Source organism: Zalophus californianus, chromosome 3, assembly GCF_009762305.2.
Source record: "Zalophus californianus isolate mZalCal1 chromosome 3, mZalCal1.pri.v2, whole genome shotgun sequence".
Lineage (NCBI taxonomy): Eukaryota > Metazoa > Chordata > Mammalia > Carnivora > Otariidae > Zalophus > Zalophus californianus.
In genome coordinates this window covers 147,644,660-147,658,070 of record NC_045597.1, presented here as the reverse complement: position 1 = coordinate 147,658,070, position 13,411 = coordinate 147,644,660, and the positions used below count along the sequence as shown (strand labels likewise).

The 13,411-nt window shown below is 34.0% G+C and overlaps 1 protein-coding gene across 5 annotated transcripts in view; it reads right to left on the bottom strand.

The window, feature by feature from the left end:
- Positions 1-13,411, bottom strand: part of FSIP2 (fibrous sheath interacting protein 2) — a 103,811-nt gene that overhangs the window by 11,836 nt on the left and 78,564 nt on the right. The window lies entirely within an intron of this gene.

Sequence of the window (13,411 nt, the reverse complement as noted above, 5' to 3'; positions counted from 1 at the left end):
TGATTTTGTATCGTGCCGCATTACTGCATTGCTGTATGAGTTCTAGTAAGTTGAGGGTGGAGTCTTTTGGGTTTTCCACATAAAGTGTCATGTCATCTGCGAAGAGAGAGTTTGACTTCTTCTTTGCCAATTTGAATACCTTTTATTTCTTTTTGTTGTCTGATTGCTGTTGCTAGGACTTCTAGTACTATATTGAACAATAATGGCAAGAGTGCACATCCTTGTCTTGTTCCTGATCTTGAGGGAAAGGCTCTCATCTTTTCCCCATTGCAAATGATATTCACTGTGGGTTTTTTATAGATGGATTTTATGAAATTGAGGACTGTTCCCTCTATCCCTATACTCTGAAGAGTTTTAGTCAGGAAAGGATGCTGTATTTTGTCAAATGCTTTTTCTGCTTCAATTGGGAGGATCATATGTTTCTTCTCTCTCCTCTTATTAATGTGTTCTATCACATTGATTGATTTGCAGATGTTGAACAACTGCACCATTTTAAATACCCAACAACAATGTACAAGGATTGCAATTCCTTCACTTTCTTGTCAACACTTGTTATTTTCTGTTTTTGTTTGGTTTTGTTTTCTATTTTGACAACAGCTATCCTAATGGGTATAAAATAACATCTTAATGTGGTTTTGATTTGTATTTCCCTAATGATTAGTTTTGTTGAGTATCTTTTCATGTACTTATTGCTCATCTGTATATCTTCTTTGAAGAAATATCTATTCAAGTCCTTTGCTCAATTTTAAATCAGGTTGTTTGATTTTTTTTATGTAATTAAGTTTTAAGAGTTCTTTATATATTCTGGGTAGTAACCCCACATAATATGCTAGTATTTTCTCCCATTCTTTTCACTCTGTCCTTTGAGGCCAAAAGATTTTAATTTTGCTGAAGTCCAGTTATGTAATTTTTGTTGTTGTTGCTTGTGCTTTTAGTGTCATGTCCAAGAAATTATTGCCGAATCCAATGTCATGAAGCTTTCCCTCATGTGTATTTTTTCTTTTTTTAGAGAGAGAACATGTGTGTGGGCAGGGGGTGGGGCAGGGGCAGAGAGGGAGAGAGAGAGAATCTCATGTAGACTTCCCACTGAGCTCCAAGCTCAGTCTCACAACCCTGAGATCGTGCCCTGAACCGAAATCAAGAGTCAGTCACAACTGCCTGAGCCATCCAGGCCCTCCTTTCCCCATGTTTTCTTATAAGAGGTCTATAGTTTTACTTGGATCTTTGATCCATTTTGAGTTTATTATATATGGTATAAGATAAGGGTCTAACTTCATTTTTTGTGTGTGTCTGGTTATTCGTTTTCCCAGCACCATTTTTGAGAATATTCTTTTCCCATTAAATGGCCTTGGTATGCTTATCAAAAATCATTTGGCCATATATGAGAGATTTATTTATAGGCCTTTTATTTTATTTCATTGCCTTATATATCTGTCTTTATGTCAGTACCATACTGTTTTCATTACTATCTCTTTGCAGTAAGTTTTAAAATTATTAAGTCTAACTTTGTTCTTCCTTGTCAACATTGTTTTGGTTAATCAGGAGTCTCTTGAAAGACCATATAAATTTTTGAATGAATTTTTTCTATTTCTGCCCAAAATGCCATCAAATGTAATTCTTATAAAAATACTAATCTGTAGAATACTTTGTGTAATTATTGACATCTTAACAATAGTAAATCTTCCAATCCATGAATTTTTTGATTATTATTTTTTAAATTTGAGTATTGTATGCAACTGATGAATCACTAAACTCTACCTCTGAAACTAATAATACACTATATGTTAATTAATTGAACTTAAATTTTTAAAAAAAGAACCCCCCCCAGAAATATTTGAGTATAGTTGAAATACAATGTTATACTAGTTTCAGGTGTACAACCTAGTAATTTTACAAGTGTATACATTATGCTATGTTTACCAAAAGTGTAGCTACCATCTGGCCCCATACAATGCTATTATAATATCATTGAGTATATTTCTTAGGCTGTGCCTTTTATTTCCATGACTTATTCATTCCATAACTGAAAGTGTATATCTCCCACTCATCTTACTTCCTCTCCTTTGGCAAGCATCAGTTTGTTCTCTGTATTGTATTTACAGGTCTGATTCTGCTTTTTGTTTATTCATTTTTTTTTTTAGATTCCACTTATGAGTAAAATCATACGGTATTTTTTCTTTCTCAGTCTGACTTACTTCACTTAACACAACTTTTTCATTAATTTTTGTCTCCTTCAATTTCCTTCAGGAATATTTTGTAGTTTTTAGTTTTCCTTTTTGGATTCTTCATTGTCAGTGTATAGAAATGCAATTGATTTTTCTGTGTTGATTTTCTATCCAATAACTTCAATGAATTCATTTATCCTAAAATTTTTGTTTCTTTTTTGTATGGAATCTTTAGGGTTTTCTACATATAACATAATGTTATCTGTGAATAGAAGTCATTGTACTTCTTATCTTACAATTTAGATGCCTTTTATTTTTTGTTTAACTGCTCTGATTAAGACTTCCAGTATGTTGAATAGAAGTGGTAATAGTGGGCAACTATTTCTGATCTTAGAGGAAAATCCTTCAGGCTTTCACTCTGAGTATAGTATTAGTTGTAAGTTTTCCATATATGGCTTTTTTTAAATTTTGAGGTAATTTCTATTTCTAGTTTGCTGAGTTTTATTATTTTGGAAAGGTGTTGAGTGTTGTTAAATGGTTTTTCTGCATTAATTTAGATGAGAATATGTGTGTTTTCTTCATCTTGTTAATATGTTATATTACATTTTTTATATGTTGAACCTCCCTTGTATTCCTGGGATAAATCCCACCTGTTGAATTCTTTTTGCCAGTAATTTGCTGAAGATTTTTCCATCAACATTCATCAGGGGTATTAATCTGTAATTTGCCTGTACTGCCTTTTTCTAGCTTTGGTCTCAAAGTAATGCTGGTCTCATGAGTTTGGAGATATTCCCTCCTATCCAGTTTTTTTGAAAGAGTTTGAGGAGGGTTGATGTTAATTCTCCCTTAAATGTCCGCTGGAATTCACCAGTGAAACCATCTGGTCCTGAGATTTTCTTTGTTAGGTTTTTGATTACTGATTCAGTCTCCTTACTAGTTATAAAAGTCTGCTCTGATTTTCTATTTTTTCATGATTCAGTTTTGGTAGTCATGTATTTCTGGGAATTTATCCATTTCATCTGAGTCATCCAAATTCTTGGCATACAATTGTCCATAGTACTTTATTCTAATCCTTTTTATTTCTGTAAAATCTGTTGTAATGTCCCTTTTTTTCATTTATAGTTTTAATTTTTTGAGTCTTCTCTTTTTTCCATAGGGAATCTTACAATAATTTTGTCAATTTTGTTCGTCTTTTTGAAGAACCAACTCTAGGTTTCATCTATTATTTTTCTATTTTGTATTTTGTTTATCTCTGCTTTTTACTATTCCCTCCTTATACTAGTTTTGAGTTTAGTTTGTTTTTCTTCTCTTAGCTATTTAAGGTATAAAGTTGTTATGTCTTTATTAAGAATTTACAGCTATAAATTTCCCTCTTACTACTACTATCACTGCATCCCATAAGTTTTAGTATATTTTCATTTTCATTTGTCTCAATATTTTCTAATTTCCTCTGTGATTCCATTGGCTGTTTAAGAATATGTTGTTTAATTTTTACATATCTATGAATTTTTTCAGTTTTTCTTCTAGAAAATATGTTGTATCACATACTCTAATTTCATTACATTGTGATTGGAAAGGATGCTGTGTATTATTTTAATATTTTAGAATTTACAAACACTTGTTTTGTGATCTACATATGGTCTATCCTGGAGAATATTCCGTGTACACTTGAGAGAAATAATCTGCTGTTGTTGGGTGGAGTATGCTCTATAGATTTGTTAGTTCCAATTGATCTATAGTATTTAAGTCTTCCAGATATTCTGTCTGGTTGTTCTATCTACTACTGAAAGTAGTTTATTGAAGACCTCTATTTCTATTGGAGAGCTAGAGCTGTTTCTCTTTTCAATCTCGTCAGTGTTTGCTTGATATATTTTGGAGCTTTCAAGTTTGTTTCGTATGTGTTTTTAATTATTATATCTTCTTGGTGAATGAATGAATGAATGAATGTCATTATAATAATGTTCTTTGTCTCTTATTTTCCCTTAGAGTCTATCTGCTTGATATTAGTATATCTAACCCTACTCTCTTTTGCTTTCTGTTTGCATAGGATATCTTTTCCTATCCTTCCACTTTCAACCTATGTGTGTCCTTATATCTAAAGTGAGTCTCTTAAAGACAATATATACAGATCTTTGACTTATAATGGGTTTACATCCTGGTAAACCCATTATAAGTTGAAAATATCGTAATAAAAATGCATTTAATACACTTAAATTACTGAACACCGTAGATTAGTCTAGCCTACCTTAAACGTGCTCAAAACACATTAGTGTACAGTTGTGAAAAATCATCTAATACAAAGTTTATTCTATAGTAGAGTGCAAATATTTCTTGTAATTTATTGAATATTTACTGAAAGTGAAAAGCTGAATGGTTATATGTGTACAGAATGGCTGTTCACATATTGGTTGTTTACCCTTATGCTTGTGTGGATGACTGGATCTGTGGCTTACTGCTTCTGCCCAGCATCACAAGAGAGTATTGCACAGTGTATTGTTATCCCAGGAAAAGGTAAAAATTCAAAATTCAAAGTATGGTTCACTGAATGGGTATTACTTTTGCACTATCAGAAAGTAAAATATCATAAGTTGCACCATTTTAAGTTGGGGACTGTTTGTAGTTGGATCCTGTTTTATTAAATACCTTCTATTAATCTGTTTTTTAATTGGAGTGTTTAGTCCATTTATACTAAATTATTGATAAGGAAGCACTATTTTTGCCATTTTGTTAGTTTATTTCTGTATATCTTATAATGTTTTTATCCCTCATTTCCTTCACTGCCATTTTCCTTTGTGTTAGTTGATATTTGGCAGATACATAGTTGATTGGTTCCCTTTGCATTTTATTTTAGGAATATTCTATACATTTTGTTGTTGTTGTTAACACAGGAATTATATATAACATCCTAAAATGATGACATTCTGTCTTGAATTGACGCCAGCTTAACTTCAATTGCATACAAAACTACTCCTTGATAGATTAATCCCCATTCCTTTCATGCTATTGATATCCCAAATTATTTCTTTATATATTTTATACCTGTCAGCATAGGTATATAATTTTTTTCTTATACATTTGTCTTTTAAATCCTGTAGAAAATAAGAAGTACAGTTATTAACCAAAATTATAATACTGGGTTTTTATATATTTGTCCATGTATTTACCTTTACTAGAGAACTTTTTATTTTTATATGGCTTTGAGTCATTGTTTAGCATCTTTTAGTTTCAACTTGAAGGACTTCTTCTAGGATTTCTTCTAGACCATGTCTGATGGTAATAAAAGTCCTCAGTTGTTTTTTTTCTTTTAATCTTAGAATGTCTTTATTTCTCTTTCATTTATGAAGGGTATTTTTGCTAGTTACAGAGTTCTCATTTGATAGTTTTCTTTCTTTTAGCCCTTTAAATATATCATCCACTGCCTTCTGGCCTACAAGCTTTCTTCTGAAAATTTCCCTGAATGTTCTATGGGGATTTCTTGTGGCCATGACTATCATTTTTCTCTTGTTGCTTTCAAGATTCCCTTTTTATTTTTGTCTTTTGACACTTTGATTTGAATCTGTCTTGGTGTGGTCTCTGTGTATTTATGCTACTTGGAGTTCATTAAGCTTATTGTATTTGTACATTCATGACATTTTTCAAATTTGGGGAGGTTTTAAATTATCATTTCCTCAAATAATCTCCCCACCCCCTTTCTTTCTTTCTTTTGGTAGTCCCATGGTGCCTATATTGATATGTTTGATGGTATCCCATACGTTCCTCAAGCTCTGTTCATTTTTTTTTTTAAGTCTATCTTGTTTATACTCCTCAGATTCAATAATTTCAAACAACCTGTGTTCTGGTTCTCTTCTGCCTGAGTCTGCTCTTAAACCCATCTAGTGAATTTTTCAATTCAGTTATATTTTTCAGCTCCAGAATTTCTGTCTGGTTCTTTTTTATAATTTATATTTCTTTGTTTTTATTCTTATGTTTCTCATAGACTTTCCCCCTGATTTTCTTTAGTTCTTTGTCTGTGTTTTCCTATAGCTTTTGAACATATTTAAGATAGTTATTTAAGGTCTGTTGTATATGTCCAGTTGTGTGCTTCTTCATGGCCATTTCTGGAAATTTATTCGGTTTCTTTTAATGGGCCCTATTTCCATGTTTCTTTGCCTGTATAATGAACTTATGTTGAAATTTAGGCATTTGAAGAAACAGCTACCTCTCCCAGTTTTGGGAGATTGGTGTGGAAGCCTTTCACTAATTAACAGGACTCAATCTTGGGAATAGCCTGAGGCAGAGCCTTAAGGTCTTAGGTCTTTCCTCAGCATACATTCTTCTTGGCCTATATATGTGCTTTCTTTTTTCAATTTGTCTGTTCTGGGTTTGTTTTTTGTTTGTTGGTTGTTTTTTTGCTTATTTTAAAAAATCATTTTATTTTATTTTATTTCATCATGATAAGTGTACTCTTTACTCTTTAATCCCCATCCCATATTTCCCCCATTCCTGCACCCACCTCCCATCTGATAACCATCACTTTTTGTGCTCTATAGTTAAGAGTCTATTTCTTGGTTTGTCTCTCTCTTTTTTCCCCCCTTTGGTCATTTGTTTCTTAAATTCCAGATATAAGTGAGTTAATACAACATTTGTCTTTTTCTGGCTGACTATTTCACTTAGCATTATACTCTCTAGCTCTCCTAATATTATTGCATGAGTCTTTCTTTTTCTTTTCTTTTTTTTTAAAGTAAGCTCTGGGACCAACATGGGCTCAAACTCATGAACCTGAGATCAAGAATTGCATGCTCTAATGATTGATGCAGCCAGGTGCCCCTGTTCATTTTACTACAAATGGCAAGATTTCATTCATTTTTTATGACTGAATAATATTCCATTGTGTTTTATATATATAATCTCACCTCTTTTTTATCCATCCATTTATTGATGGACACTTGGTGTGCTTCACGGTTTGACGATTGTAAATAATGCTGCAGTAAACAGGGGTGCATGTATTCCTTTGAATTAGTGTTTTTGTATTTTTTAGGTAAATACCCAGTAGTTCAATTCCTAGATTGTAGTTTTATTTTAATTTTTTGATTAACTACAAAAAGTTTTCCACAATGGCTGCACCAATTTGCATTTCCACCAACAGTGCAAGAAAGTTCCTTTTTTTCCACATCCTCGCTAACACTTGTTTTTTGATTTTAGCCATTCTGATAGCTGTGAGGTGATATTCTCATTGAGGTTTTGATTTTCATTTCCCTGATGATGAGTAATGTTGAACATCTTTTCATGTGACTGTTGGCCATCTGTATGTTTTCTTTGGAGAATATCTGTTCATGTCTTCTGCCCATTTTTAATCGAATTTTTGTTTTTTGGGTGTTGAGTTGTATCAGTTCTTTATATATTTTGGATACAAACCCTTTATCAGATATGTCATTTGCAAATATCTTCTCCCATGTTGATTCTTTCCATGGCTATGCAGAAACCTTTTATTTTGATGAAGTCCCAATAGTTTATTTTTGCTTTTATTTCTCTTGCCTCAGGAGATATATCTAGAAACATGTTGCTATGGCTACTGCCTGTGCTCTCTTCAAGGATTTTTGTGGTTTCAGGTCTCATATTTAGGTCTTTAATCCATTTTGAGTTTATTTTTGTGTATGGTGAAAAAAGTGGTCTAGTTTCTTTCCTTCTTTCTTTCTTTCTTTCCTTCTCTTTTTCTTTCTTTCTTTCTTTTTTTTCTCTTCCTTCCTTCCTTCCTTCCTTTTCTTTTTCTCTTTTTGCATATTGCTGTCCAGTTTCCCCAGCACCATTTGTTGAAGACACTGTCTTTTTCCCATTGGATATTCATTCCTCCTTTGTCAAAGGTAAGTTGATTGTATAATTGTGGGTTTATTTTTGGGTTTTCTGCTCTATTTCATTGATGTATGTGTGTATTTTTATGCCAGTAACATACTATATTAATTACCACCACTTTGTAAAAGAACTTGGAATTTGGAATTGTGATATCTCCAGTTTTTTTTTTTCTTTCCATTTTCAGTATTGCTTTGGCTATATGAGGTCTTTTGTGGTTCCATACAAATTTTAGGATTGTTTGTTCTAGTTCTTTTGAAAAAAATGCTGTTGGTAGTTTGATAAGGATTGCCTTGAATTTGTAAATTGCTTTGGGTAGTATAGATATTTTAACATTTGTTCTTTCAGCCCACAATCATAAAATGTTTTTCCATTTCTTTGCATTATTTTGGAATTTCATTCATCAGTGTATCATAGTTTTCAGAGTACAGGTCTTTCACCTATTTGGGTAAATTTATTCCTAGATATAGTATTGTTTTTGAGGCAATTATAAATGAGAAAGTTTTCTTAATTTCATTTTCTCCTGTTTCATTATTAGTGTTTAGGAATGCAACATATTTCTGTACATTGGCTTTTGTATCCTGCGACTTTACTGAATTCATTTATCAGTTTTATTAGTTTTTTGGTGGAGCCTTGAGGGCTTTCTATATATATATTATCATGTCATCTGCAAACAATGAGAGTTTTACTTCTTTCTTACCAATTTTGGATACCTCTTATTTCTTTTTCTTGTCTAATTGCTATGGCTAGGAGTAAAAGCGATGGGAGTGGAAATCCTTGTGTTGTTCCTGACCTTAGGGGAAAGCCCTCAGTTTTTCCCCATTGAGTATGATCTTGACTTTGGGTTTTTCGTATAAGGTCTTTATTATGCTGAGATATGTTCCCTCTAGACCTACTTTGCAGAGGGTTTTTATCATGAATGTATGTTGTACTTTGTCAAATGCTTTGTCTGCATCCATTGAAATGATTACATGGTTCTTATCTTTTCCCTTATTGATGTGACATATCACGTTGATTATTTTGTGAATGTTAAACCACACTTCCATCCTCATAATAAATCCCACTTAGCCATGATGTATGATGTTTTAAATATATTATGGGATTTGGTTTGCTTGTATTTTGTTGAATATTTTTGCATATATATTCATGAGAGATATCTGCCTGCAGTTGGTGTGTGTGTGTGTGTGTGTGTGTGTGTGTGTGTGTGTGTGTGTGGTGTCTATCTGGTTTTAGTATCGGGTTATATTGGCCTCATAGAATGAATTGAGAATTTTTCCTTCTTCTTGTATTTTTTTGAAACAGTTTGAGAAGAACAGGTACTAACTCTTCTTTAAATGCTTATTAGAATTTGCCTGTGAAGCTGCCTGGTCTTGGACTTCTGTTTTTTTTTTTTTTTTTTTAAGATTTTATTTATTTGAGAGAGAGAATGAGAGAGAGAGAGAGAGCACATGAGAGAGGGGAGGGGCAGAGGGAGTAGCAGACTCCCTGCTGAGCAGGGAGCCCGATGCGGGACTCGATCCTGGGACTCCAGGATCATGACCTGAGCCGAAGGCAGTCGCTTAACCAACTGAGCCATCCAGTCGCCCTTGGACTTCTGTTTTTGGGTTTTTATTTTTATTTATTTTTTTAAAATTACAATTCAATTTCATTGCTGGCAATTGGTCTGTTCAAATTTTTCTATTTCTTCCTGCTTTAGTTTTGGTAGGTTAATGTTTCTAGGAATTTATCCATTTCTTTTAAGTTGTCCAATTTGTTGGCATATGTTTCCATAATATTTTGTTACAATTGTTTATATTTCTGTAGTGTTGGTTATTTCTCCTCTTTCATTATTAATTTTGTTTCTTTGGGTCCTCTCTCTCTCTTATTTTTTTTCCTTGCTAGAGGTTTATTAATTTTGTTGATCTTTCAAAGAACAAGCTCTTGATTTCATTTGATTTGTTCTTTTTTTTTTTTTTTAGTTTCTATATCATTTATTTCTGCTCTAAATTTTATTCCCTTTCTTCTACTGTGCTCCTGGGTTTAGATTTTGTTTATTCCTCTTTTTCCAACTCCTTTAGGTATAAAGTTAGGTTGTTTATTTGAGATTTTCCTTATTTCTTAAGGTAGGCCTGTGTTGCTACAAACTTCTCTCTTAGAACAACTTTTGCTGCATCTCAAAGCTTTTGGACCATTGTGTTTTCATTTTCATTTGTTTCCCATGTAATTTTTTATTTCTTCTTTGACTTCTTGGTTGATCCATTCATTGTTTAATAGCATATTATTTAACCTTCATGTGTTTGTGGTCTTTCTAGATTTTTTTCTTGGGATTGATTTCTAGTTTCATAGTGTTATCAGAAAAGATGCATGGTATTACTTCAATTTTTTTTTTTTTAATTTGTTGAGGCTTGTTTTGTGGCCTAATGTGTGATCTGTTCTGGAAAATGTTCCATGTGCACTTGAAAAGAATGTATGTTTTGCTGTTTTAGGATGGAATGTTTTGAATATGTCTGTTAAATCCATTTGGTCCAGTGTGTTATTCAAAGCCATTGTTTCCTTGTTGATTTTTTGTTTGGATGATCTGTCCATCAATATAAGTGGGGTATTAAAGTCCCTTACTATTATTGTATTACTGTCAAGTATTTCTTTTATGTTCTTAACAAAATTTTTCTTTTATGTTTGTTATATGTATTTGGGTGCTTCCATGTTGAATGCATAAATATTTACAATTGTTATATCCTCTTGGTGGATTGTCCCCTTTATAATTATATAGTGTCCTTCTTTGTCTCTTGTTACAGTCTTTGTTTTAAAGGCTTCTTTGTCAGATGTAAGTATTGCTACCCCAGCTTTTATTTTTTCATCTATTTGCATGATAAATGTTTCTCTATCTGCTCACTTTCAATCTGCATGTGTGTTTTTGTCTTGAGTCTCTTGTAGACAGCATATAGATGGGTTTTTTAATCCATTCTGACACCCTGTGTCTTTTGGTTAGAGCATTTAGTCCAGTCACATTCAAAGTAATTATTGATAAATATGTATTACCACTTTTTTACTTGTTTTGTGGTTGTTTCTATAGATTTTCTCTGATCCTGGGGTGCCTGGGTGGCTCAGTCAGTTAAGCTTCTGACTTCAACTCAGGTCATGATCCCAGGGTCCTGGGATTGAGCCCAACCTTGGGCTCTCTGCTCAGTGGGGAGCCTGCTTCTCTCTCTCCCTCTGCCTGCTGCTCCCCCTGCTTGAGCTCTCTCTCTGTCAAATAAATAAATAAAATCTTGAAAAAAAAAGATTTTCTCTGAACCTTTCTTCTTTTGCTCTCTTTCATGGTTTGTTGGCTTTCTTTAGTGATATACTTGGATTCCTTTCTCTTTCTTTTTTTCCTGTCTATTACTGGTTTTTGATTTATGGTTACCATTAGGTTTGCATATAACATCTTATGTATAGAGCAGTGTATACTAAGTTGATCATTTCTTAAGTTTAAATCCATTTTTTACTCTTCTCCTTCCCATGTTTTAGGTATATGGTGTTATATTTTACATACTTTTTTTTTTATGAATCCCTTGACTGATTTTTACAGAAATATTTATTGTTACTGCTTTTGTGTTTTTACTTTTCCTACTCTCATTTAGGGTCTTCCTTTCCACTCAAAGAGTCCTTTTTAATATTTCTTATAGGGCTGGTTTAGAAGTCATGACTTCCTTTAGTTTTTGTTTGTCTGAGAAACTCTTTTTCTCTCCTATTCTGAATGATAGCCTTGCTGGATAGAGTATTCTTGGCTGCAGATATTTCCCTTTCAGCATTTTGGGTATATCATGCCATTTTCTTCTGGCTTGAAAGTTTCTGCTGAAAAATCCACTGATAGCCTTATGGGGGGGGGGCTTCCCTTATATGTAACTGTCTTCTTTCCTCTTCCTGCTTTTAAAATATTTTATCACAACTTTTGTCACTTTAATTAGTATGTGTCTTGGTGTGGACCTCCTTGGTTTGTATTTTTGAGGGGATCTCTGTGATTCTTGGATCTGGATATCTGTTTCTTTCCCCAAATTAGGGAAGTTTTCAGCTATCATTTCTTCAAAGAAATTTTCTGCTCCCTTATCTCTCTCTTCTTCTTCTGAGATCCCTATAATGTGGATGTTATTACGCTTGATGGAGTCACTGTGTTCCCTAAGACTATTCTCAATTTGCATATTTTTTCCTCTCTTTTTGTCAGCTTGATTACTTTCCATTACTCTGTCTTCTAGGTCATTAATTTGTTCCTCTGCTTCATCTAGCCTGCTATTTATTCCATCAAGTGTATTTTTGACTTAATTTATTGTGTTCTTGATCTCTGATTGGTTCTTTTCTATCTCTGTATTCAAGATCTCACTGATGTCCTCCACTCTTTTTTTTTTTTTTTTTTGGAGAGAGCAAGAGAAGGGGGTGAGCAGAAGGAGAGAAAGAATCTTAAGCAGACTCCACACTGAGCATGGAGCCTGACACAGAGCTTGGTTTCATGACCCTGAGATCGACCTGAGCTGAAATCAAGAGTCAAATGCCCAAATGAATGAGCCACCCAGGTGCTCCCACCCACCCCCACAGTTTTCTGCAGTCCAGTGAGTATCTTTATGACCATTACTTTAAATTCTCTATCAGGCATATTATTTGTTTTCATTTTGCTTTGGTCTCTTGCTATGGTTTGGTCCTGTTCTTTCATTTGGGAGATGTTTATCTGTCGCCTCATTTTGTGTGACTTTCTGTGTTTGTTTCTATGTGTTAGGAAAGTTAGCTACTCACTTGCTCTTAATGATAACAGACTTATGAAGAAGATGTCCTGTAGTGCCTTGCAGCACAGTGTTTCCTGTTCGCCAGGGCCTGGCACTTCAGGGAGTATCTCTTATGTGTGTTGTGTATGCTCTGCTGTTGAGTCCTAGTCTCTTTTTTCTTTAGTCCAATTGTTTGCAGAGTCTGTATTTTCCTATTGTGGACAGCAAGGTGTGCAGTGGTCTGCTTGCAAAATGAGACCTGCCCCCACTGCTGCTGGGACTGAGGTCCTGCAAAATACTCGGGGGTCAGGTGATGTGGTATTGACAGGGTTTGAACTGGTCTTCTGGGAAGGGGACTGCCATACCAGGACTGAGGTAAGCATTACTGAGAAGGGTGGATCTGCTGAAGTGTGTGTGTGTGTGTGTGTGTGTGTGTGTTTGTGTTGGGGGGGGGAGTGTTGGTACTGCATGGGTCCCACAGGTGGCCATTTTTTATGCTGGGGGGCAGGGGAGGGAAATGGCACCTGCCAGCTCCTTTATTCCTGGATGGACCTCCCCATGATCCCTGTCTCTCTGGGCTGCACTCTGACATGAGCAGATCACTCTCCCTCCTGTCTGTCCACTGCATTTTTCAAACTGCTGGTTCTATCCTGTATCTGCATGGGTTATTTGTCATGCTGTCTTTTTTTTTTTAAAGATTTTATT